Raw genomic sequence first — 23,917 nt, forward strand, 5'->3', positions numbered from 1 at the left:
TCTCCTCATAAGTCATGTGTTCCAGTCCCCTAATCATTTTTGTTGCCCTTCGCTGGACTCTCTCCAATTTACCACATCCTTCTTGAAGTGTGGGGCCCAAAACTGGACACAGTACTCCAGATGAGGCCTCACCAATGTCGAATAGAGGGGAACGATCACGTCCCTCGATCTGCTGGCTATGCCCCTACTTATACAGCCCAAAATGCCATTGGCCTTCTTGGCAACAAGGGCACACTGTTGACTCATATCCAGCTTCTCGTCCACTGTCACCCCTAGGTCCTTTTCCGCAGAACTGCTGCCTAGCCATTAGGTCCCTAGTCTGTAGCGGTGCATTGGATTCTTCCATCCTAAGTGCAGGACCCTGCACTTGTCCTTGTTGAACCTCATCAGATTTCTTTTGGCCCAATCCTCCAATTTGTCTAGGTCCTTCTGTATCCTATCCCTCCCCTCCAGCGTATCTACCACTCCTCCCAGTTTAGTATCATCCGCAAATTTGCTGAGAGTGCAAAACACACCATCCTCCAGATCATTTATGGTCGTCTTGGGAATTAGCTCTTCCAGCCCAGAGTGCTCTCTGCAGGCTGGCGTCTCACCTGCTGCTGGCCCCAGTGCCCCTCTACTTCAGGGTTCTTCCCCCAGCAGTAACCCACAATCTGGGTCTCCCCTCCCAGGGAAACCCCCACCCCTCTATCCCCACCTTGCCTCAGTGGCTACTGCCAGTCACCATCTAGCCCCCGCTCACTGGGGCAGACTACAGTCTGTAAACTACTCATCATCGGCAAGGAGGGTTTGGACCTGGTGCCTTTGCCTAACCCTGGGCTGCAACTCTGCAATCCCAGTACCTGCTTCGGGCCTTCAGGAAGGCCTGCAGCCTGGGGGTTCTCCTGTCTGGAGCTCCCCAGCTCTCCTGGCCTTTCCCCAGCCCTGCTCCACACAGATGCCCTGCTCAGCTCCCAGGCAGCCAGGTCCTTCTCTCTCTACAGCTAGAGAGAGACTCTTTATGCCTGAGCTCCTGGCTCACAGCCCTTTTATAGGGCCTGGTGTGGCCTGATTGGGGCGTGGCCCCAGCTGTGGCTGCCTTCCCAATCAGCCTAGCTTTTTCTTGCAGCCCCAGTCCCCTCTCCAAGGGCTGGCTTTTAACCCTTTCAGGGCCGAAGTGGGGTGTCCACCCCACTATACACTGAAACAGGTTTAAATATATCTAGACCATACCTGACTGGTGTTTGTCTAACCTATTCTTACAAATCTCCAATGACTGGGATTCTAAAACCGCATTAGATAACTATTCCAATGCTTAACTATTCTTATAGTTTAGTTCCTTAGTAAACTAGGAACATATGGTCTCCATGAAATTACTATCAGGTGGGCACACAGCTACCTGAAAGGCCATACTCAAAGAGTAGTTCTCAATGGTTCACTTTTAAGACGGGAGGACATATCAAATGGGATTCTATAGGAGTCTGTCTTGGGTACTATTCAGTATTTTCATTAACAGATTGGATAATGGAGGGGAATATGCTTATAAAATTTGTGGACGACACCAAGCTGGGAGGGGTTATTTCTCGTACTTTTGCTGATGGGATTAGAATTCAAAATGACCTCGATAAATGGGAGAATTGGTCTGACATCAATAAGATAAGATTCAGTAAAGACAAGTGTAAAGTACTACACTTAGGAAGGAAAAATCAAATGCATGGATACAAAATAGGGAATAATTGGTCAGGCAGCAGTATTGCAGAAAAAGATTTGGGTATTATACAAATTGAGTATGAATAAACAGTGTGACTTGCTGCAAAATAGGCAAATGTCATTCTGGGATGTAGTAGCGGGACTGTTCTTTGTAAGACAAGGGAGGTACTTGTCCTGCTCTACTTGGCATTGGTGAGGCCTCAGCTGGAGTATTGTGTCCAGTTTTGGACATCACACTTTAAGAAAGATGTAGACAAATCAGACAGTTTCTGGAGGAGAGCAATGAAAATGATAAAAGGTTTAGCAAGCCTGACCTATGCAGAAAGGTTAAAAAAAAAAAGGCATGTTTAGTCTTGAGAAAAGAAGACTGAGGGGGGATCTGGTAACAGTCTTCAAATATGTTAAGGGCTATTATAAACAGGATGATGATCAATTGTTCTCTATGTCCACTGAAGGTTGGACAAGAAGTAATTGGCTTAATCTGCAGCAAGAGAGATTTAAGTTCAATATTAGGAAAAACTTTCTAATTATAAAGATAGTTAAGTGCTGGAATTGACTTCCAAGGCAAGTTGTGGAATTGCCATCATTGGAGGCTTTTGAGAACAGGTTAGCCGAACATTTGTCAGGGATTGGCTAGACAGACATAGTCGTGCTGCAGCATGGGGTGTTGGACTAAATGACCTCTTGAGGTCCTTCTAGCGCTACATTTCTATGACTCTATCGTTTAAACTCACCCTCTAGGAATTTACCTAGGGCCAAGCATATCTGTGTATATAACTTAAACACAGTCCTTCTGTCCAGTCTGTGGTCAAATCTGACTGGATAAACCGGTTTAAGGAGATAGAAAATCTCAGTGATAGCAATATTTGTCTTTGAAAAGCACGAGGCACAGGACATACTCAAGAAGAGCAAGAGAGATATATTCTGGTGCATGAAATGGAAATGGTGATGCCACCTGCTACAAAAAAGTGAAAAACTAGCAGTGAAAATAATGACAGAAAAATGTTTCTGCTGTTTCTTTCTTTTACATACAGTGTGACAATATTTACAATGAGATGGAATGAATAGTTATGGAAGTGGGACAATATTTTAAGTGCTACGTAATGCAAAATAGACAAATTTTCTCCAGCCTTTCAGGAACAGATTCTGGTACTCTTAATCTCATTGAATAGCACCCCACTTTGTAAACTGTCACATGTAAATCAATGGGACTATTTGAAGAGTAAGATGCTATTCCACATGAGTAAGAGTATGGGAATGTGGCCCCATAATGAGCAGAACTGTATGAGCTGTTCAGTGCGACTTGGCTCAAATGGCTGTGTTGTCGATTTAGCTCAATCTACATATGATGTATTTTACCTGTGCTCGGCACTATAAATGTTTGATTTATTCATTATAAAATATCACTTCCTTAGGCAGGATGTGGATGTTTAAGTGGGGGAAGTCAATGGCTCTCTCCTGTTTATGTTATCACTTTTTTCTTTTACTAATACCGGTGGTTGTAAGCCTAATTTTATTAAGTCATCTGGCTTTGGGCCTGTTGAAAGCACAGTTGTTGTTCTGTGCACTTTCATTAAATGACCATACAGTGTTTTCATTTACTGTACTAATTACGTTGCCTGGGATATATGGAAACTCTCTGGCACTAAATAATTTTAAACTTACAACTATAATATTTTTTTAGTATCCTAACATAATTACTGCTTATATTACGGTAGCACCCAGAGACCCCTATCAGGACTGGGATCCTGTTGTTCTTGATACTGTACAAATACCATGGTGGATATGGTCCCTCCTCCAAAAGCTTGCAGCCTAAGAAAATTTACAATCAAATCAGAAGGAGGTTTTTGCTTTATCCCTTACTAACTATAATGCCAGTGAAAGGTGCTGGAAGGACAGCCATGGGAAATAAAATACCTTGTTACTCATAGAACAGATACAGTGCACCCTTCAACTATGGCCAGAGGGCTGAGTGCAGTACAACTTCCACGGTTATTCTGAGGTTGGTACCCTTGTTGGTAATCAGTGGAATATCACATGAGACTGAGTGATAGAGAAGTGCAGTGTTGTGCTCACATGAATAGGAAGGGAAATAAGATCAGTGTTACAACTGTGGATGGGAAAGAAGAGATGCTTCAGAGGTTTGAGGATACTGAAACAGGCTTTTCTAGTCATGAGTGACTCTCAGAACTATATATGGAACAAAACTTCAGTTTTGGACATGAGATCTAATATCTTAATTTCTTTGAAAACACGGAAAAATGGAAAGTAAGTTGCCTAAAAACATAAGCACCCAAGAACTCAGGATAGATGGAAATGGGAATGGAGTAGGAGTGGTTGGACTAATGCCCGATTCCATTTGCAGTTATATGGCTGCATTAAATCCAGTGATTCCACCTGAGTTACCAAAGATTCACTCTGGTGTAATGGAGATCAGAATTTGGCCCAGGGACTTTCAGATGTTTGATTTTGTTAAAGTAGTTATTCAAACAAGATAGACACAGATGTTAATGACACAGATGAAAACCGCATTAACACACCTGATCTTTATGGCCAACCCTGGCATAGTGATTCATACTGCCATGCTAGACCCAAGTTAAGTCCCTTAATAGAGGGAATGCCTAACATTGCATGACAATGACTCCTCCAGATTATGACAGAGACATTGATAGAGATCTGGCAAAGAGAGTTTGAGGTTCAAAGAGCAGGGACATGTTTTTTCTGTTGCAAAAATGGTTAAAAAGTGGGGAAAATGGGGAAATTTGCTAAAGGAACCCCTCAAACTCATGGCTATCGTAAGTAATTTGCATTTACTCGTGACGCTTGGAGTTCCTGAAGAAGAGCTCTGTGTGGCTCAAAAGCTGGTCTCTCTCACCAACAGAAGTTGGTCCAATAAAAGATATTACCTCACCCACCTTGTCTCACTAATATCCTGGGACGAATGTGGCTACAACTACATGGCATATAAGTAAAACTTGACAGATGCCAGCCCTAATTTAAAAGCTTTCTGCAACTGCAGTATGTTGTGTGAAACAGCTTACAAAACAATGCTGGTGTTGTCTCTGGAATGTTATTAACAGCTAAAGAGGGAAAATGGCTTTCAGCTGACTTGTGAACATACATAGCAATAACAGCAAGAATGATGAAAAAGTTTGAAAGCTACACTGAAGTATCATTTGTTGCGACAGAGTCAGTACTATATTGGCACTTTCATACAATTAGTACCAGGTGGGGTGGGTTTTTTTGGTGCGTTGTGGTGTCAAAGTGTTGGTTTTTGTTTGTTTGATTGTGTATATGTTTTTGTTTTTTACTATGACATTTTCTAGTAATAACATGGTATGAATTCCTGGAACCAAAAGTCATTCCCAGCATGTTATGTTCACCAAAATATCTGTAATATGGTTACTCTTCTTAAAAGACATTGTAAAAGCTGAAAATCTTTAAAGCTTGGACGTTGAAAAGAAAAACAAAACAAATAAGCTATTCTGCAGACTTGTCCGGTGTTAGCTTGGCTGTGTTTGCAGCCCTATGGGAAGTTTGCCTTATTCTGCTCTTTAAATATTTATCCTTAGAAAAGGTTTTAAAAAAAGGTGGGCGGAGGAGAATCTCTCTCCTTGTAACTATTCCCACAGTCTGCCAGTCTGCAGTTCCACAGCTGGAATGAATGGAATTCCGATAACACTCTGTTGTTCAAAAATGCAAAAATCACCCAGACTGTGAAGAGACGGCTTTAGCAGAACATTGCATGGCGCTTCATGTTACCGGAGAGTGAATGATAAAATAATTAAAAACACCATCGCCCCAGAAAAGTCAAATTACTATGAAAATAGCACATTCCATCTATCAGGACAGTGCAGAATGCTTTTGAAAAAGATCTGGTTAAGATGAGTTTGTGTCTGGCTTTTTCTTTTCTTTTTTTTTAAACGTCTGCACTAACCACACAATTCTAAAACTTCCTAATACAGATTTTAATTGACTGCGCTGAGTTGATGTGTTGGAGGGGAAACCTTTTTGAGTGCCACCCCATAAAGCACATAGGGGCTGCAGGTGAGAACTCTGATTCGAAGCCCAGAGCAAACTTTTGTTTCTTTTCCCTCTCTGACACAAATACCAGCACATTTGCAATCTGGAAACCAACTCATAGATTACAGGAACTAGGTGCTGACCTCATCTGTGAAGCCATTATGCATCGTCTGCAGGGGAAACATATATATTCGCTGAGGGCAAGATTCTGTCACCCCATCTTCACTAGTACCTTACTCCGTCAGTAATTTCATTGGTTTAACTGGAACTAGATTCTGCCATCCTTACCTTCACTAGTGCATTACTACACCAACAGTCCAGGGGAATACCATTGGAAGCTTTCTGTAGTTAAAAAGGGGAATAAATCAGTTAAGTCAACCTAAATGTTGAATATTACAGTTACAACCTCTGGTAACTCAGGGCCATAGCTACAGGAGAAGCAATACCCATGCAAGTAATCATCCTTGCTACAAAAGTACTGCGATAGACAAAGCATTCTACAAGTCATCTGCAAGATTAAAGAAATAGAGCTGAATGCTCAGGTCTTATTTTCCTAGAATTTCTCTGCAGATATAGTTTACAAATGAAGAATCTTTACTGAAGTAGGTACAAAGCTGAGAGACCAAGGAATCCTCTCTGACTCGATAAATCATGCAGTGCTCGAAGTTTTTGAAGACTTAAGATTTCTGAGTCGTAGTTTCAGGATTTTGACTAATAGCTTTAATTTTTCTTCAAAATTAGCGGCTAAAAAATATCTGAAAACCAAGGACATTCTAGTGTGTGAAGATTAATGTCCCTCCTGTTCAAAATGTAATTACTCAGCAGCTGTGAGCACTTCTTTGAGATTTAAGCTAGAGAATGGCATTCTCTTTGACAGCTATATTGGTCACTTGTGGGTCAAACACTGAAATGGTCAGTTTTGAGGCTAGGGTCTTATCCTCCAACATACAGTTAGAGCATATTTCCGTATTAACAAATTATCCAGCTACCATCCAACCTCCTATTTCTGGGCAAAATAACAGAGAAAGTAGTAACCATCCAGCTCCCACTACATGTGACATCAGTCAATATCCTGAATGCTTCACAATCAGCGTTCAGTCCAGTGGCACTAAAAGATGACCTCCTCAGAGCAATGGCACAGGTAAGATCTCCACGCCCATAGTACTGGATCTTTCTGCAGCCTTTCACACGGTGGGCCACAGATACTACAAATAGTACAGATACTACATGACTAGTAAGAGTCGATGCCCCAGTGTTACAATGGCTCCAGTCATTCCTCTCCAGAAGAATTCAGATAATGGTAATGAGTAACCATTTCTCCTTCCTAAGGCCCTCAGTAGCAGGGATCCATACTATCTTTGCTTCTTTTCAATATCTGCATGAGACAAACTGGGAGAGGTAATGAGATGCCTTGGATTTAGCCTCCAACAGTATGCTGAAGACACCCAACTATCTATCTCATTCTCGACTGATGCAACCACTGCTGCTACTAAAATGTCAGAGTGCCTAAAGGAAACTGTTTGCATGATGACCTGCTGGCTCAAGATGAACCCAGGCAAGACCAAAGTGATGCTGGTCAGAAAGGGGAAATGCTTTGAAGCGCTGGCCAAGATGTTGTCGCTACCTTTCATTGAAGGCATACAGCACCCATTCATCAAAGTGGTTTGACATCTTGGGGTCCTGTTTAACTCCTTGCTAGGGCTGGATGAGCAGGTAGCATCACTTTCTAAAAATGCCTTCGTTCACTTCCAGCTTGGTAGGAAACTACCTCCCTTCCTCCCAGATGAGGAACTGACCATAGCGATCCAGGCATTTTTCACCTCCAGGCTATATTATTGTAACTCACTGTGTCTGAATCTGCATGGGAAGACTATGCACAGGTTTCAGCTGGTACATAATGTGGCTGTCCATCTTCTCTTTGGCTCAGGCTGCCGTGAGCACATCAAGTTTGTGCTCAAGCCCCATTCAGCTATCAATACCTGTTTAAAGCCTTGGTCCTAATTTTCAAAACAATTGATGGATCAAACCCAAGCTACACCAAAGACTGTATTTTGATCTATAAACCACCACAACAGCTGCTCTTGGATAATACAGATAACAAAGCATTGTTAAGGGATTAAGCGTTCTTTGTTGAGGGGATCTTGGTACGGAACAATCTTTCACAGGAGATCAGCTGAATTGAGTGTCTTTAGGGCATGTTGCAAAGCCTTCCTCTTTGGAAAAGCCTTTCCACACTATGTGACACTTGCCATTCAAACAATCCTCTAATTTCCAACCCCTCCCAACCACTGAACCCCCCCTAAAAACACCCAAACAAAAAAGCAAACCTACCCCAAGTAGAATTCTGACCCCATAAAGGGACAAGTGCCAGCAACTCCACTAAGGACTTTGCTATTCCTGTTGATTTTACGTGGAAGGCACTCAGATACTGTGATGATGGCAGACAGTATAAAACTGTAAAATAAATAGCATGCCAGTGCAGTCCCTTTGAAATTGCTAATTTATCAATTTGACTTAAATGTCTCAGAGATTTTCTTTTGTTTTATGCAGTTTTCCTTCAATGATTTGTCTTTTCAAATGTCTTAATGAAAATTGTGGTGGGTGTTTTTTATCAGAAAAGTAAGGAATTATACCTGCTTAGCTCTAAGTGTTGTTAAACTTTGCTTTACAAGAAATTGTTAATTGTTCACTGGGACTATTATGTTTTCGTGTTTCAATTTTTCAGATATCTAAAGATAGCCCTGAATCAAAATCCCACATCAAACACCCACAAAGTTTCAGAGGTTCAAAATCCCTAATCTGAATTTTACATGATAGGACCATGTTTAGTCTAGAATGTAGCTAGAATGTGAACAGACTCAATAAAAATTTTATGCAGGAGAAAACTCTACATGCTTTACAGATATATAAGTATTTTTCTTTGGGAGTCTCACCTGAAGAGAAATTATTTAGAATTACAAGGATTCTACCCAAAAGAACAACAGCAGAACCCCGGTGAAGATAATGGGGTTTCATAGGTATAATTTTTTTGGGGGGGGTCAAATTCTGTGTTTTAATGGATTTGCATAGGTGAATCTGAGGCGACTGGAGTTGCACAGGTGTAAGGACAGAATTTGGCCTGCAGAACCTTTGTCTTTTGATGAGTCACAGGTCAGAAAGGCTCTGGCTTGACCTTTAGATGCCAGATTGTATTTGAAGGGCTAGCAGTTAAAAAAACAAAACAAAAAAAACCCTTTTTTTGCATGAGCCATATATGTGGTTCTAAGATAAGTTAAGCGTAAATGTATAAAACCTGTGTTAAGAATGGGACTGGGAATCAGAATAACAGATTTTTCTGCGGAGATGAACTATCAGATCACTCTGTATGAGGAAACAATGACCCCTTTTGAGATTCATGGATTTGTTTGAACTCCCTTATAAGTTATTTCTCAGACTGTTCAGTTCCATGCTGATATTTACTTCATTGTCTTAAATCCAAAGATCCCAAACCTGACTTAATTCATTCGATATTATGCTGCTCATGTGTATAAAAACTTCATATAATGTAATTCAGTTTAATAACAGTTCTCTCTCCCCAAATGTACTAATGTCTACAGTCAAATGTATAAAAGGAGACTTGGCTCAATTTTTAGGTTTGCCCAACACCACAAGAACATTATTCAAATCAATCTGTGTGCCATAGTGAGGAAATGTATAATGATGCACTGGATTTCCTGCAAACCTCCCACAAAGAACTTGTGGCTTGAGTTGACTCTAAGTATCCTAGAATATGAAAAATAGGATTATAGATCTAGAGGTAAAGAAGGGTCAGCTTCCTTCCTGGTGTATCTCCATTGAAGTTAATGAAGTTACATCAGGAAGGATTTGACCTAAAGAGTTCTTTGCAAATTGGTATATTTATACAAACAGAGAGAATGCTGACTGGGGAGTTCATTTTAAAGATGAATAGGACTCATCGATACAGATTGCTCTTCTCAGTGCACTGGCACCCCTGTGTAGGGAAAGAGGGTAGGGATGTGGCCCCATCTCCTTCCAGGGGATTTGCTCCCCAGAGGGAGTAAGAACCAAGTGGACCCTTGCTGAGCAGGACTGCTATTGTGATGACCTCATGCGAAGGCTGAGGGGAGATATGATTGCTCTCTATAAATATATCAGAGGGATAAATACTAGGGAGGGAGAGGAATTATTTAAGCTCAGTACCAATGTGGACACAAGAACAAATGGATATAAACTGGCCATCAGGAAGTTTAGATTTGAAATTAGACGAAGGTTTCTAACCATCAGAGGAGTGAAGTTCTGGAACAGCCTTCCAAGGGGAGCAGTGGAGGCAAAAGACATATCTGGCTTCAAGATTAAGCTTGATAAATTTATGGAGGGGATGGTATGATGGGATAGCCTAATTTTGGCAATTAATTGATCTTTGAGTATTAGCGGTAAATATGCCCAATGGCCTCTGATGGGATGTTAGATGGGCTGGGATCTGAGTTACTACAGAGAATTCTTTCCTGGGTGTCTGGCTGGTGAGTCTTGCCCACATGCTCAGGGTTTAGCTGATCGCCATATTTGGGATTGGGAAGGAATTTTCCTCCAGGGCAGATTGGCAGAGGCCCTGGGGGTTTTTCGTCTTCCTCTGCAGCATGGAGCATGGGTCACTTGCTGGAGGATTCTCTGCACCTTGAAGTCTTTAAACCATGATTTGAGGACTTCAATAGCTCAGATATAGGTTAGGGGTTTGTTACAGGAGTGGATGGTTGAGATTCTGTGGCTTGCATTGTGCAGGAGGTCAGACTAGATGATCACAATGGTCCCTTCTGACCTTAAAGTCTATGATTCTATGAGCTTTACATGGGGAGGTTTCTCATGCAACTTCCCCCCACCTTGTGCACCTATGCAAGGGCAGATCAAAATCTGGTCCATAATGGGACCAGCCCTTGCTGCTATTTTTAATATTTTGGTTCCTATAAACATGTTGTAGAAGTTTGTAGCTACCTCCCTGAGATCAGAAGTCTCACAATTCAAAACCAAGGCCCAGGGTAAAATTTTCAAAAGCTCCCATTCCCAGTTCAGAAGCAACGTAGGCACTTATGAACCTAAGTTCTACTGACTTTCAGTGAGTCTTAAGCACTCAAGTTCTTAAGCATTTTGAAAATAGTACTTGGGGTTCTAAGTCACTTAGGCATTTTTGAAAATGTTGCCCCTAGTCTTTGTGTTTTCCTGGCAGACACCTATGAACTCCTGTAACTGAGTGCAGGCTGTGTAATAACTACAGCCCAGTTTTAGAAGGTGCAATCTGTTTCCCTGAAATCAGTTTTCTTGTTGCCTCAGATTCTGGTTCTCTGGTTCTGGCCAACATAGGCAAATAGACATAGATCTTTTGAACCCAAACCTTGCTTATGTGTTCTGAAATTAGTAATTTAGTGCAGAGAGAGTTCCAGCTATGACAATCTCTTTTAGAATTCAGACTATGCAAGTCAATGTAAACTCATCCTCCTACAAATCTTTGGCATTCTGGGACTTTTATCTCAGCTGAAGAGAAAGTCGTGACAATGAAAAATTAATCAAAAATGTTGACTAAACTCTTTTAAACCATAAAATAAAAGAATTGGTCAGGTTTTGAGGAAAGTCTGAGGAAAATGCAGATGCCTCATTCAGCCCTTGAAGAATATGCAAAAATTAATAATTTAGAGTCACTTATTACTCAGTTTAAATCAATACATCAGAACATATCCCTTTTCAGCATAGCTGTTGAAAGCCTAAACATTCCTTTCTATAGGGCTACAATGCTTAATTCTTTAAACATGTTATAGATAAACCATGATTTCATTGCAAAAATGAACACAACTGTGGGTGGTAAATGGTTGACATATTTTCAGTTTATTTGAAATATTTGACACTTTTTGTTTGCATTGGGCCACAACTCCCTCATAAGTGGGTGAAATGGATGATCTTAGGGTCATTAACTCATATTTCCTGTCCTCATGATAGTAAAACATACAGAGAGCAAATCAAGAGAAACTAAGAATCAACCTGGGACAAATAAACCACTGAGGGGCCTTCAAGCAAAACAATTATGTTCAAAAATAAATATGACTATTTCAGTTCATGTTGTGACTGGATCCAAAGGATAGGCAGAAGTTAGAATATTTTAAATTAATTGAGTGGTTTTAGGAGAAAGTGCCTAGTATTTCACTAAGAAGGAAGGGTGAGGGAAAGTATGGGAGATGAAATTGCTCATGGAATTATTAATTGGCTGAGTTTGTGAAGGCCTTATGATCAAATTGATGGCATTTCTCTGCTTGTCTAGCTATGTTTGGATACAATATAACTTTTGAGCACCTAATCTGATGAATTCCAAAATTTTAGGGACTGTTTTCTAGGCATCAGTGAGCAGAACCTTATTGATTTTGGGAAAAATCAGAAACACGAAAGGGGGCAAATGGGAGACATATGGAGCCCCTTTCCTTTGTTTAGCAGAGCCACAGTTTCAAGCACCTCTCTCATGGTCTGTACATCAAAGGACTGGTTGATGTCACTCATTAGTGCTTTCCAGCATACCGATACCTCTTTCTCATCTCTCCCTTTCCTTCCAGTAGAGTTTAACTTATTGACACACTGAATAATGGTGGGGGGAATGGGGGAGATCTGGAGGGAAAGAGGTAATGAGGCAGTGAACATAGCCTCTAGTATGAGGGGTAGAATGGGGGACCTTGGTATGTGGAGAGGGGAAAATCAGAGCACACAGAACACCTGACAGGAGAGGAAATTGTGAGGCTATGGGATGGTGGAGGGGGCACACAGAGATTCCAGCATGGAGGAAGGAAGCAATGCGGTGTACACAAAGACCCTGGCATGGAGGTGGGGATTGCACGGTGGGCCAGAGAGTGAGAATAACTCTATACCCCAGTGGTTAAGGTACTCATGTAGGAGGGGAGAGACCCATGTTCCAGTCCTGGGTGTGATGACTATTTGATTACTTTTTACAAAAGTGGAATGGTTTCCACAGGAGAGATTCCCACACCAGATTATGCTATAGCCCAGTAGTTGGGGCACTCACTTGGAATGTGGGAGTCCCAAAATCAAAACCCTTCTCCAAATCAGGCAAAGGAGGGACTTGAACCCAGGTTTCTCACCTCCCAGGGTCTATAGTGGGTGGTACCAACTCCTCTGGTTTTGTGGTTGGCACCTAAGTCCCTTTGTGAATGAAGGCCTGCCCCTCAAGTACCCACAAAGTAATACCATCTTGCAATGCTTTACTGTACATAAAGAAACCATAATGAGAATCTTTCAAACTGAGCTAACTGTGGAGACAAGAAAATCACAAGACCAAAAAGACACTTTCCCAACTTGGTTTTAAAACATTTTTTCCAGTTTTAATGGGAGAAAATTCCACAAGCATCAAGAGAAGCAGACAAACTCCTCAGTGCCAAAGTGAAGTGCTTGTGTTTTCAGGATCTTAACATTCATACAGGGGGATGTGGAATAAGTCTTCTGGAGATGTCAGCAAGACCACAAATGGCTTGAGAAGTATTAAACAAATTTTTAAAATAATAGACTACAGGCAGCCTGTGGGAAGACCCCCAGTACAAGAGGAATATGTATTTGGCTCGTACCAGAAGTCTTGCAGCTGCGTTTTTAGTATAAGCTAAAACCTTGGGTTGTGATTTGATTTTAGTTGGATGGCTTGTAAAATGGAGTGATAGCAGTGATAGTATTTCATTAAATGATTGCTAGGTTTGGTTGAATCTACACCAGAAACCATTTCTTTTCCGTGCATTTTAATGCTCTACGGCTAATGTATATTTGAGTGGACTATAATAAATAACCTCAGATTTCTGTAACTTCATTAGAGAAGAGAACTGATCTGAAAGTGAGGCAAAATCGTATATGAAAATGAAGCAAAATCACAGAGTGGCAAAATCTTCAGTACTATGGACTGTTTAAAAATTAAAATATAAAACGGACAAAGTATATTTTAAATTGCATTTAAAATATCAAACATGATCAACATATTTAAGACAAACGGTCATATTTGATTCTTGCCTCCAGCAACAACTAGCAGTTGCAGTGATTTCAAGTCTGGCAGTTCTGTGCCCCTGTGTTCATAGCCTTATGCCCCAGAAGGATAATTCTTAAATCTACAAACTGTCTCGTGCAGCCATTTTTTCCCCCTCAAAGAATATCCAGTTACTGAGTGCTGTGCTGAGAGTACCTGGGGAAATAGTAAAAGGAAATACAGCTGAGAGCCACTGTGGTTTGACTCCTCTCCAGATACTTTGAAAATATTTTGGCAAAAACAAGATTTTAAGTAAAACTGTTTCCTTTGGTAACATACCCAGAATTGCAGGTTTTACATTTTTGTACTCTCTAGGTTGGGCCAAAAAACTCAAAACAAAACAAAAACAAACAGAACCCCCAGTCTTGTGTGAAAATGCCATACGCTAGGCGAGGGGGTGTCGAGAAGTAGGAGTAGGGAGGAAGAGGGAAGGAGGAAGAAATGGAGGACAAAGGGGAATGATCTGAACAAGATACATAAAAAGGACAAGGAGAAAATGTATTGAAAATTTTTATTTTCTTCTCAGAGGAAAAATATAATTTCTGGAGTACATTAGAGTAGTTGGAATTGAGTGGCAGAAAGCAAAATGGTTATTTGCTCATCAAAAGATTACTCCTGATAAAAGAAGGGAAATAAATCATTGAGATTCATTTTCTGCCATCCTGTGCTAGGTAGTGCCAGTAGAAAATAGCTTAAGTTGTAAGTGTTCATTAGGGCTTCATTTTAAATTACATATGAATCCCGTGAAAACCTATGATTCCCTTTCTCCCGCCCCTTAAGGTAGGAAGTGTGATAAAGTACTTTCTAAAAACTTGTCCATATGGACTTCCCATGACATCTAAGTAAATTGGGGTGCTCATTAAATTAAATTAATTTTAAAATCTGTGTGTTGAATCCTTTGTTTTTCAGGAGAGTAGCCTTGTCCTATGTGGTTTGGCTGTTTGTTGTCATTGATGGGAACCAGGTCAACTACATGGACAAAGTCTAGCTTTCTCTTCATCTTTTTTTTTTGCCACGTTGTTGTAGCCATGTTGGTCCCAGGATATTAGAGAGTCAAGGTTGGGGAGGTAATATCTTTTACTGGAACAACTTCTGATGAAGCTCCCCTGAAGCAGAGCTCTGTGAAAGCTTGAAAGCTTGTCTTTTTCACCAACAGAAGTTGGTCCAGTAAAAGATATTACCTCACCCACCGTGTCTCTCTTCATCATTTATATTTTTCCTACCATCTTCTCACGCTCTCCTCATTTCCCTACTCACTACAAACACACACATTGAGTTCAGTAGCATTGACCTCCAAAGGTTTGGATACTCGGTCAAAAAAAACCCTTGAACCTCTTAAGTATGCGAAGTTGGGATGGACATCTTGTGAGACCATAGATCTTTCTCATGTGATTTTCTGCTTAAAAGTCAAGGCAGAAATACCACAAAAAAGGCTATTTTTGCGAGGTCCCGAACCTCAAGTGCAGAGGCCTATGTAAACAAAAACCAGAGGAGAAAACTTGTCAATATTACATTTCATAACCTCCCAAAAGTCCTGTGGCGCTAGCTGTACAAATGCACGAAGTATGCTGGTAGTGTCACTGGAGATGCTCTGGAGCAAGGGTTCTTTATTTTTCCAAACTGGTTTGATCTTCACTGACAACCAACAGCCTGAAAGTTGCTGTCAGTTAAGAAGCAACACTAATGAAAACCCATTGGGATGCTCCATAAACTTACCAGGTGAGTTTAAACCAGAAAGTCTCCTGAATTGGTGTTTATTGAATCTTAACCTCTTCATGAGAGCTCTTAAGAACAGAACTGGGTGAATAGTGGAAATATATATTCATAAATATGCATGTTCAATCTGACTTGCAGTTCAGTGTGACCATGAGTGAATCCCCCCATTGTTCACTTTCCTTCAGCACGCATGGCTATTTTTTAATGAATGAGTGTATTCACATGTGAATGAGCATATTTGCACTGGATGTTCTCACCTGGCCATTGTTTCCAATCAAAATGAGAAGTCTGCCCCTGTTCACTGAAAGGCTTATGAAACTTTATGAAATTTTTGGTGAAGCAGACAGGCATATTGGGTTTGTAATGAGACAAGAAAATAGGTGAAATTCCCTCCTGATTTTTTGTTGTTGTTTTGCATAGCTCCCATGGGAACATAGCCACATGACATTGTGGTGCTGTTGCACACAACAGAGAGGAGTTTTTTTCAGTAGCAATGGGAGGGACATCAGAGATGAGAATAACTATTTTCAAAGGATGTTATGGTAGAGTATTACACTTGTAGGTGGGTGGGGGAAGGGAACCACATCTTCCACAAAAATCAATGAGAAATCTAGCTTTGTTGTGGATTTGGGGAAAAGTGCACATAACACTCTGTGTCACTCACTTGAACAGCAAATGTCTCAACAGACTTTTAATTTGTATAATGTTTGGGTGGAAATCTGATGTCTTTTGTCCCTGTTTCCACCAGCAGTCCTTTTTCAGGTAGAGCTCTAGCAGCCTACTGTCCTACCCCTGAAGCAGCTTGCTACTGGGGCAAAATTTAGAGAAGCCATGGGGACTTCTTCAAAGGTAGCATCTGGAGTGGGAGGTGGGGAGTCAGCACCTCTGTTAACCTCCATATGAGCACAGTGCTGTTCAGATAAAATTTTGCAAGCTGTGGGGTTCTATGGTATGTTATATTGGGAGAATTACAGAGCATGTGAGATTTTAATTGAGCAGTGGTCAGAGGCCAAGACCGCTTTTTTAGGATTGTTGAAAGGAAAGCCTTTTGGAGGGTTGAATTAAGAGCCTGGTCAGGTGGAGCTTATTGATTGGAGGATCTCAGGGGTGGTGTTGGGACTGAATAATAGCCATCTGGGATTTCAGCAGAAAGAAGAAGACTGGAAGGATTCTTTCAGGGAACCTACAAATGGGTTTCATTTGAGGAATGAGTAAGGTGTTTGGGTTGCTTCCTATTTTAATTGCACGGGTTAGAACTGTAAAGCGTGAGAGGCTTGGATATGGTGGGGGAAACTACTAACATGAAATAAGATAAAATGGTCAATAATTGGCAGCTTGCCTCCTTCTCTCGGACATGCTGAATCTGTTTTCTCAGAGGCTAAGCCACTTCATTTATTGTTCTTTGTACCATGCTAAACTTGTGAGTTATTGCACACTGAACTGTAGTCTGTTTAACCATGTTTGTGTAGTCTACTTGTAACAATTTTTAAACATCCTATACTTTACTTTTTGTTCTGTGACTGTTCTTAACTATTTTTTTTCCTGCTTTTATTTGCGATTCTCAAAAATTGTATCTAGTTTGTACAGGATGTTTGAAAGAAGAATCAATTGATGGAGAAAATAACAGCATTGGTGACAAAATGGGAATCAATACATTTAGGGTTTAGTGTCCCAAGATTTGACACAGACCAGATTGCAACTCAGAGTCACTGCGTTGGTTTTGGTTCCCCACTTTCTCTGACAGGGATAGAGGAATCTGTCAGCTGGTGCAACTTGCTCCTCCCTCAGTGTGGTTCATCTGCTATGGCTGGTGTGTTGAAGGGACAGGAGAATAACAACCCTGCTGATTCTGTCCTCCCCTTCCCCAGGAATACAGGTAGCCAGCACAGGAGAGTAAAGGGGTGATTTATAGTTCCCTGGCATGGATACGTAGACAATGACTGTATTTTAAATCCTTTAGCAAAAAAGACAGATGTGTAGGGCAATGTCTTGTATGCTATCGGAACCCTGAGACACTTTGAGAGAGGATATATCCAATTACAGAAAGGAATTTTCTTAACAGTAGGCACACTGAAGGGGCAAAATAAGGGGATAGTGGAAAGAGCATTCCTGATACTAATACATTGGACAATTAGTTCAAACTAAGAAGAATGAATTTATGAGAAAACATTACATCTGCACATGTCCAGTACAGGGAGACTTGGGGTTATTTTTCCTTAAGTGATGGGTATGTTTTATTAAAATGGTATGCCAAGAAGCTTTAATTTGTACACATAATTTTCCCAAGATTTCAAAATGCTTCAGGCCTAATTTTAAAATGTTGAGTGTTCTGTCTTCAAAGACAAAAACTCTGCTGAAGAAAGTGCCCAGAATATTTTAATGATACTTTGACTATTTGGTTCTCAGGGTGCCAGGGAAGATTGCATGAACTCATTAGTGTGGATTCCTGAGGATTAGCTTTTAGTTGTTTGCATCATTACCTATAGAAAATGAACTGAGAATTGAAGCTAGTACTATACTAATTTAATTGTGTATTTTCTCAGTCCGTAGAATACCCCAAACTCAAGTATAAAATTCTTTTAGCAAAATTAACACTTGGGAGGAATGTAATTTGCTTGCTAGTGACAGTCCTGCCTTTCCTTCTTCATCTGACCTAAACTGCATTAAATTAGTGGGATTAAATTTCACCATTTTTATTGGGGGAGGGGGTGGTCAAAACTCAGCATTCCTAGTTTTTCCTTTTTTGAATATGCTAATTTCACAGTGAGCCACTTCTACTGAATTAACACAGTATCTGCTATGATGGTTTTTAAACAAGACTTAGGTCATCATCTTGTTGAACATCTAACACTAGCATTGGTTTAACCTTCGCTATCTTAGGGCAGAATACATTCTAATTATCTTCTTTAATTAACAAAAGCAACCCCCAGTGCTACTTATGGTTTCCTTCAAAATGGTTTTAATTTGGAGATGTTGCAGCAGGTGCAGTGAAAAATATTAGCCATCCTTCTGAAGGTCTCTGCTTCAGATAAACACAAGTTAGCCGAGTAGGAGGCAGGGAGAAGCTGGAACAGAGACATCTACTGGCTGAGCTAAAGAGTAATATTAACAAGAATGCTCAGTTAGCTTTTCTAGATTTCCAGCACTGACTTAGCTGTTTCTCAGCTTGATTATTTTATTTAGTTGATTTTCAAAATGCTCTTATCCGCATGCTCTAGAAGTACACATCCTCTGTCTATAATAGATATTACAAAAACTGAAGCGAGGCTCTGCCTTAACCAATTAACCCATAAACTCTTCACTTTTGGTCGACCTTAGTTGTCCTCCTTTTCAAACACGAGGAAAGTATATGGGCTTTGCAGCGAGCCCCCAGGGTCAGGAACTAGCACTGCGTCAAGGGAATTTGCCAGCAGGCCTGTCTCTGTTGACTCAGAAAAGCAGAAAATGGAGGCTGATACATACAGTCAATGAACTCGGTAGATATAATAAAAATGAATAGTAATATTGTCAGGGCTTGAAATGTTCACTTATTCAGCTCTAGTGGGTAGGAAGATCTCCTGGACAAATACAAAATCTGTTTCAAGGAATGGACAGCTTGGTTAATCTGAGTTGCTTTCCATTGGTGGCTAATTGGAGACCTTTCTGTTGTGAGGAAATTTCTGATTATTCTGTGGATAAAACTGCACAAATTTGGATCACAATATCTGTTCCATGGCTGCAGAAAGGAATCCTATGGCAGCAAATGTCAGGTCTTCTCTGATTGAGTTTAAGTTGGTAGTGCTTTCTGAGGTTCTAGAGGTGTTGTGATAAATTAGTTTATAACCTGTCCTGTCAACTCATGTTCTTCCTGGCAGGTGAAGGGCAGTAAGGAACTATCGGGTCCAATGCTGGTGGAGATACTCAACGCCTTCCTTAGGGAGGACAGGGTGCCAGCTTTTCTTAAGGAAGCTGTTTTACAGGCTTTGTACAAGAAACCAGCATTTAATGCTGACAGTCTGGCTAACTATTATCCAGCATCTAGTCTTCCATTCTGAGCTGACATCATAAAGAGAGGTTATGGCAAGACAGCTCAGCATAAGTAGATGCCTCACATCACCTTGATTCTCGTCAGTCTGGGTACAGCACTGGGCCTGGGACAGAGTCTGCACTGGTGGCTTTGGAAGATTGGACATCCTGTTCGTGCCGATATTGGGATATCTACAAGTTGTCGTTGGTACCTCTGACTGGGAGGTGATGTTGACTTGAGGACTGCAGCAGGAGTGGGTGCTGGTCTTGAAAAGCTTTTTCCTTGCTGAGTATTTCCAGAGGTGGGTCAGGCAGTTGCTGATCCACCATGTTGTCATGCAGCAGTCCAGAGAGTTCTGTCTGCTCTCTCATTCTGTTAAATGTAGCTGTGTTAGGAAGGTTAGTGAAGAGGTATGAGCTACAGTGCTTTCAGTATGCTGATGAAATCCAGCTGTGTATCTCTCTCTCGTTTGATCCAGATAAAAAGGTGTTGTTAGTAGGTTAGGGAAAATAATCAGAAGATATGGTCAGAATAATATCTCCTCCTTTAATGTGCTGTGAGTGAAAGCTACATAGTAAGTCCACCCAGAAACTTAAAACTGGTGTAGAATGCAGCAGCCTACTTATTAAGCAGTGCTTTCTGTGGAGCATATAATGATAGTATTCAACCTGTCTCTAAATTTTATTACATAGAATCAAGTCTGTTTGCAGCGCCTTGACAAAAGTTGGTAGCCTTAGGTCGACTGTAAATCTTCTCATAAGTAATAAATAAGCTGGGGGAAAAAAAGCACATTCTTTTTAAAAGTACCTTTTTAAACAATGCCATTCCTTAACGTTAGGGGCCAGATTCAGCAGTACGCTTCAGCTACTTTGTGAAATTCAAAGCAACATATACCTGGCTCAATTGGCTGCTTTGCAATACTGGAGCAACATAAAGATGCAGGCTCTGATGGTAAATTTGGCCTTATGTCTTTTGGGAAGCTTCACACTGATGTCTTGTTGCAAAAAATCTTCTGAAATAATAGGCTAGCATAATGAAAATATAAAAATGACCAAGAAGGAGATAGGAGTTTTAAAAAGACATTATAGTAATAGAAATAAATGGACTTATTTCTGTCTAACTTATACCAGTGCAAAATTGAGGAAACACCATTGAAATGGACCGAGTTACACTATTGTACAACTGGTATGAGTTAGATGAAAATGAGGCCCATTGAGCATTAAATCATTTTTTCCTCATAAAGCCTAAACAAGTTTATTTAAAGCTTTTTCTTAGGTTACTACTGAGCTTTTTTCTTTTAACTGAATTATTTCTTCTGGATTACCTTTTTCCAGCCTTAATATTTTCTTTGGATAACAACCACAGTGTAAGAACTGGCTGAGCCCAAATCAACTCCTGGGTCAAGATATCTCAGACGCTAGGGGTCAAGCCCATTTCTAGTAAGAAAGCACCTGCCTGACTGATCTGCCAGACATCCTATGTTTGGAGTTACCCGAACTGGTAAGGAACTAGGATCATCCCCCTCGGTAAGAAGTTGGGTCAAAAAGTTCTCTATATTGACTAACGGGGAGAGGGTGTTGCGATGGAGATTGGAATTCTAGTCATGGGCCAGAGAGAACAATATTAGCACTGACATCATAATTCATAATAATTGGGAGGATGTTTTACGGTATCACCTTCTAAAGTAATAATGTAAATTGACAAGCTTACATAACATGCCCTTGAGCAGAGAAGGCAGACGAACCCCATCTTTATGGGGATGAGGGAAGGATTTTTAGTTGGGAAAATCTTGGACTGCCTAGTGTCATTTTGTGCAAGTCATTTTGGGATTGACTGATATTATTCGTGATTGATTTATTATTGTTGTTGTTATTTATGCAGAAATGTATTATGAGTGTTCAGGCGAGGCACCAAGCCAAGATCTACAGATGTTGGTGAAAGATGGATTAATTTCAATGAGGGCTGGATCGAGCTGCAGCTGAGTGAAGCTGCCTGGCATGTGATCCCTGGGGCGTACATGTCTAGATCTTCAGAGTAGATTGAAGAAGGGCTTCAAGCTGGATTAACTATATTGTGTAGAGATAATTTTAGAGCTGCTTGACAGAGAGTTTGTGAAAATTTTCCTTTCTGCTTTTTGTTGAAATTTATTTTTCGTCGACATTTTCCAATCAGCTGTAGTTGATTTACTGGATAAGGGCCAGTAAGCAGTTACTGATAACATTATTCTTCATAGGTTACTCCATATATGCAAAGTGTTTCCTTCTATGACAAGTATACACAATATTCCTGGTTTCCTCTGTAAGGGAGCTGTTGGCTCCTTCCTGAAACTTCTCTTTTGGTTGTCCACCTCCCAGTACCAGGAGAAAGGGGAAAGCCTGAAAAGGAGTGAGGATCTTGGGACTGACAGGTCCCCAAGGCCAGTGGAGAGCAGCCAGCACTCCAAGTCAGGCCAGTGAGGGAGTCAAGAGCCCAGGGCCTATCCTCTGTGTAAGTTGGGGCAAAGTAAGGCAGGGGAGGGAGAAAGCAGCGGCTCACAGCTGAGCCAAGAAGAGTGCAGCAGCCAAGAGCCAGGAAACCAGAACAGCAGCGACCATGTGTGCGGATGGTGTGCCAGAGCTACAGTGCAGAGCTGAGGGACCAGAACCAGGATAGGGGAAGGTCCACCATGCCAGAAGTAAACTGGACCTGAGCACGGTGAGTGGCTAGAGAGAATGAAGTGGAGACCCTGGGCAGAGAGGGCCCAACGGAGGGAGATGTCACCAGATAAGAGGACCTTGAAGACTGGATTCAGGGGAAGAAAGTGTGTGAACCCGAGGGGTGGGCTGATCCTGGGGAGAAGGATCCCGCCACCTAGAGCCTGAAGGTGCATAGCCATGACCAGAGCAGAGGCCTTACCTGGGGTATGATTGTAGCATAGCCAGGTCCTGGGAAGAGTAATGAATAGGCTGTGATTTTTTTTTTTTTTTTTTTAGTTCCAGAGACTAGTGCTTATGGTGTTCCCTATGCCCATAGTGCAGGGTTCCTTCATCCTTTAACCTTGCCGATTTTTCCCTTAGTTTTTTTACAGTTGCTGTTTAATAAATTGTGTCTGGTTTAAACCCAGCGCAATGATCATTGGGTCAGGGAAGTGGCCAGTGAGGAGAGAGTATCCTGGAGTACCCTAGCCCTGGGAGAAAGAGGAGTCCTCAGGTTAGGCAGGCTTTCGGGTAAAGGGAGTTAGGTTGGGGACTCAGATCCTTTCACCATCTGATTCCACTGGGGCAGTGTAAAGGCCAGGAAAACTCCCATACTTACACATACAAAAACATTGTTAGCTTAGAGTTAGGGTTGCTCAACTGCATTTCCTATCAATGCTATCATTAAATTCCAGGAAACTGCTAATAAAGGCAACACAACATCCACACCAACCTCAGGTCACAATGCTTATTAAAAGCAATCATCATAGCACTCAAACATGCTCACAGTCCCCTCATCTCCACAGCAAATTCAGTTTTCATTCCAACGTACCACTCCCCACAATGAACACATCCACTTCCTAAAAAGGGGAATAACTCTTTTTTTGTGTCACGGTAAAAAAACAAAAAAAATCCTCATTTTCAAATATTTCCTTTGTAAAAGTTGGTGAATATTGTACCAGACAGATATTATGAAAAATTCAGTTCATCATTGAAGAGTGATTGTGTTAAGTCTAGAAACTGAATTAAATCATTAAAGTATAAAAAGAAGGATTTTAATCCTTCTTATATAGTGCAAACTCAATGCAGCCTTTACTGTGAAGTTTCTACCCATGACTCCATAATACCTCTGTTATGTTTACTTAGCCAATAGTTTTGAGTATTAGAAATAATACATCTTTTTATTTCCTTTTATCCCTGACTAATTGTTCAGATTTTGAGGGATAACAACTCTGAGCTTTGCCTAATAGTAACCAGTTTTCAATAACATTATTCTATTACAGGTAAGAGGTGACTTGATCTTGGTTTACAAGTACCTACGTGAGGAAGAGATTTCTGTTACTTCATGGGTCTTTAATCTAGCAGAAAGAGGTATAACATGATGCAGTAATGGTTGGAAGCTGAAGTTGGACAAATTCAGACTAGCAATATGGTGCAAATTTTTAAGAGTGAGGTTAATTAACCATTAGAACAATTTACCTAGGGATGTGGTAGATTCTCCATCCTGTGCAGAATTTAAATAAAGAATGAATATCTTTCTCAAAGAGAAGCTATAGCTCAGACAGAAAATATGGGTTGATGCAAAAATTAGTGAGTGAAATTCTATGGCCTGTGTTGTGCAGGAGTACTGACTAGATCCGTGATGATCACGGTCAAGCATAGAGGTAGATGCTCCATTACTGACCATCTTTAAGTGAATGTTTTTCTGGTAGAGCTGCTCTAGATATTACTTTGGGGAAATTCAAAGGCCTGTGT

The 23,917-nt window shown here is 40.9% G+C and overlaps 1 long non-coding RNA gene across 1 annotated transcript in view; it reads left to right on the forward strand.

The window, feature by feature from the left end:
• The window catches only part of LOC140911185 (uncharacterized), a 466,381-nt gene that overhangs the window by 211,088 nt on the left and 231,376 nt on the right, over positions 1-23,917 (forward strand). The gene's annotated exons all lie outside the window — the stretch shown is intronic.

This window comes from Lepidochelys kempii, chromosome 5 (genome assembly GCF_965140285.1).
Source record: "Lepidochelys kempii isolate rLepKem1 chromosome 5, rLepKem1.hap1, whole genome shotgun sequence".
Taxonomy (NCBI): Eukaryota; Metazoa; Chordata; order Testudines; family Cheloniidae; genus Lepidochelys; species Lepidochelys kempii.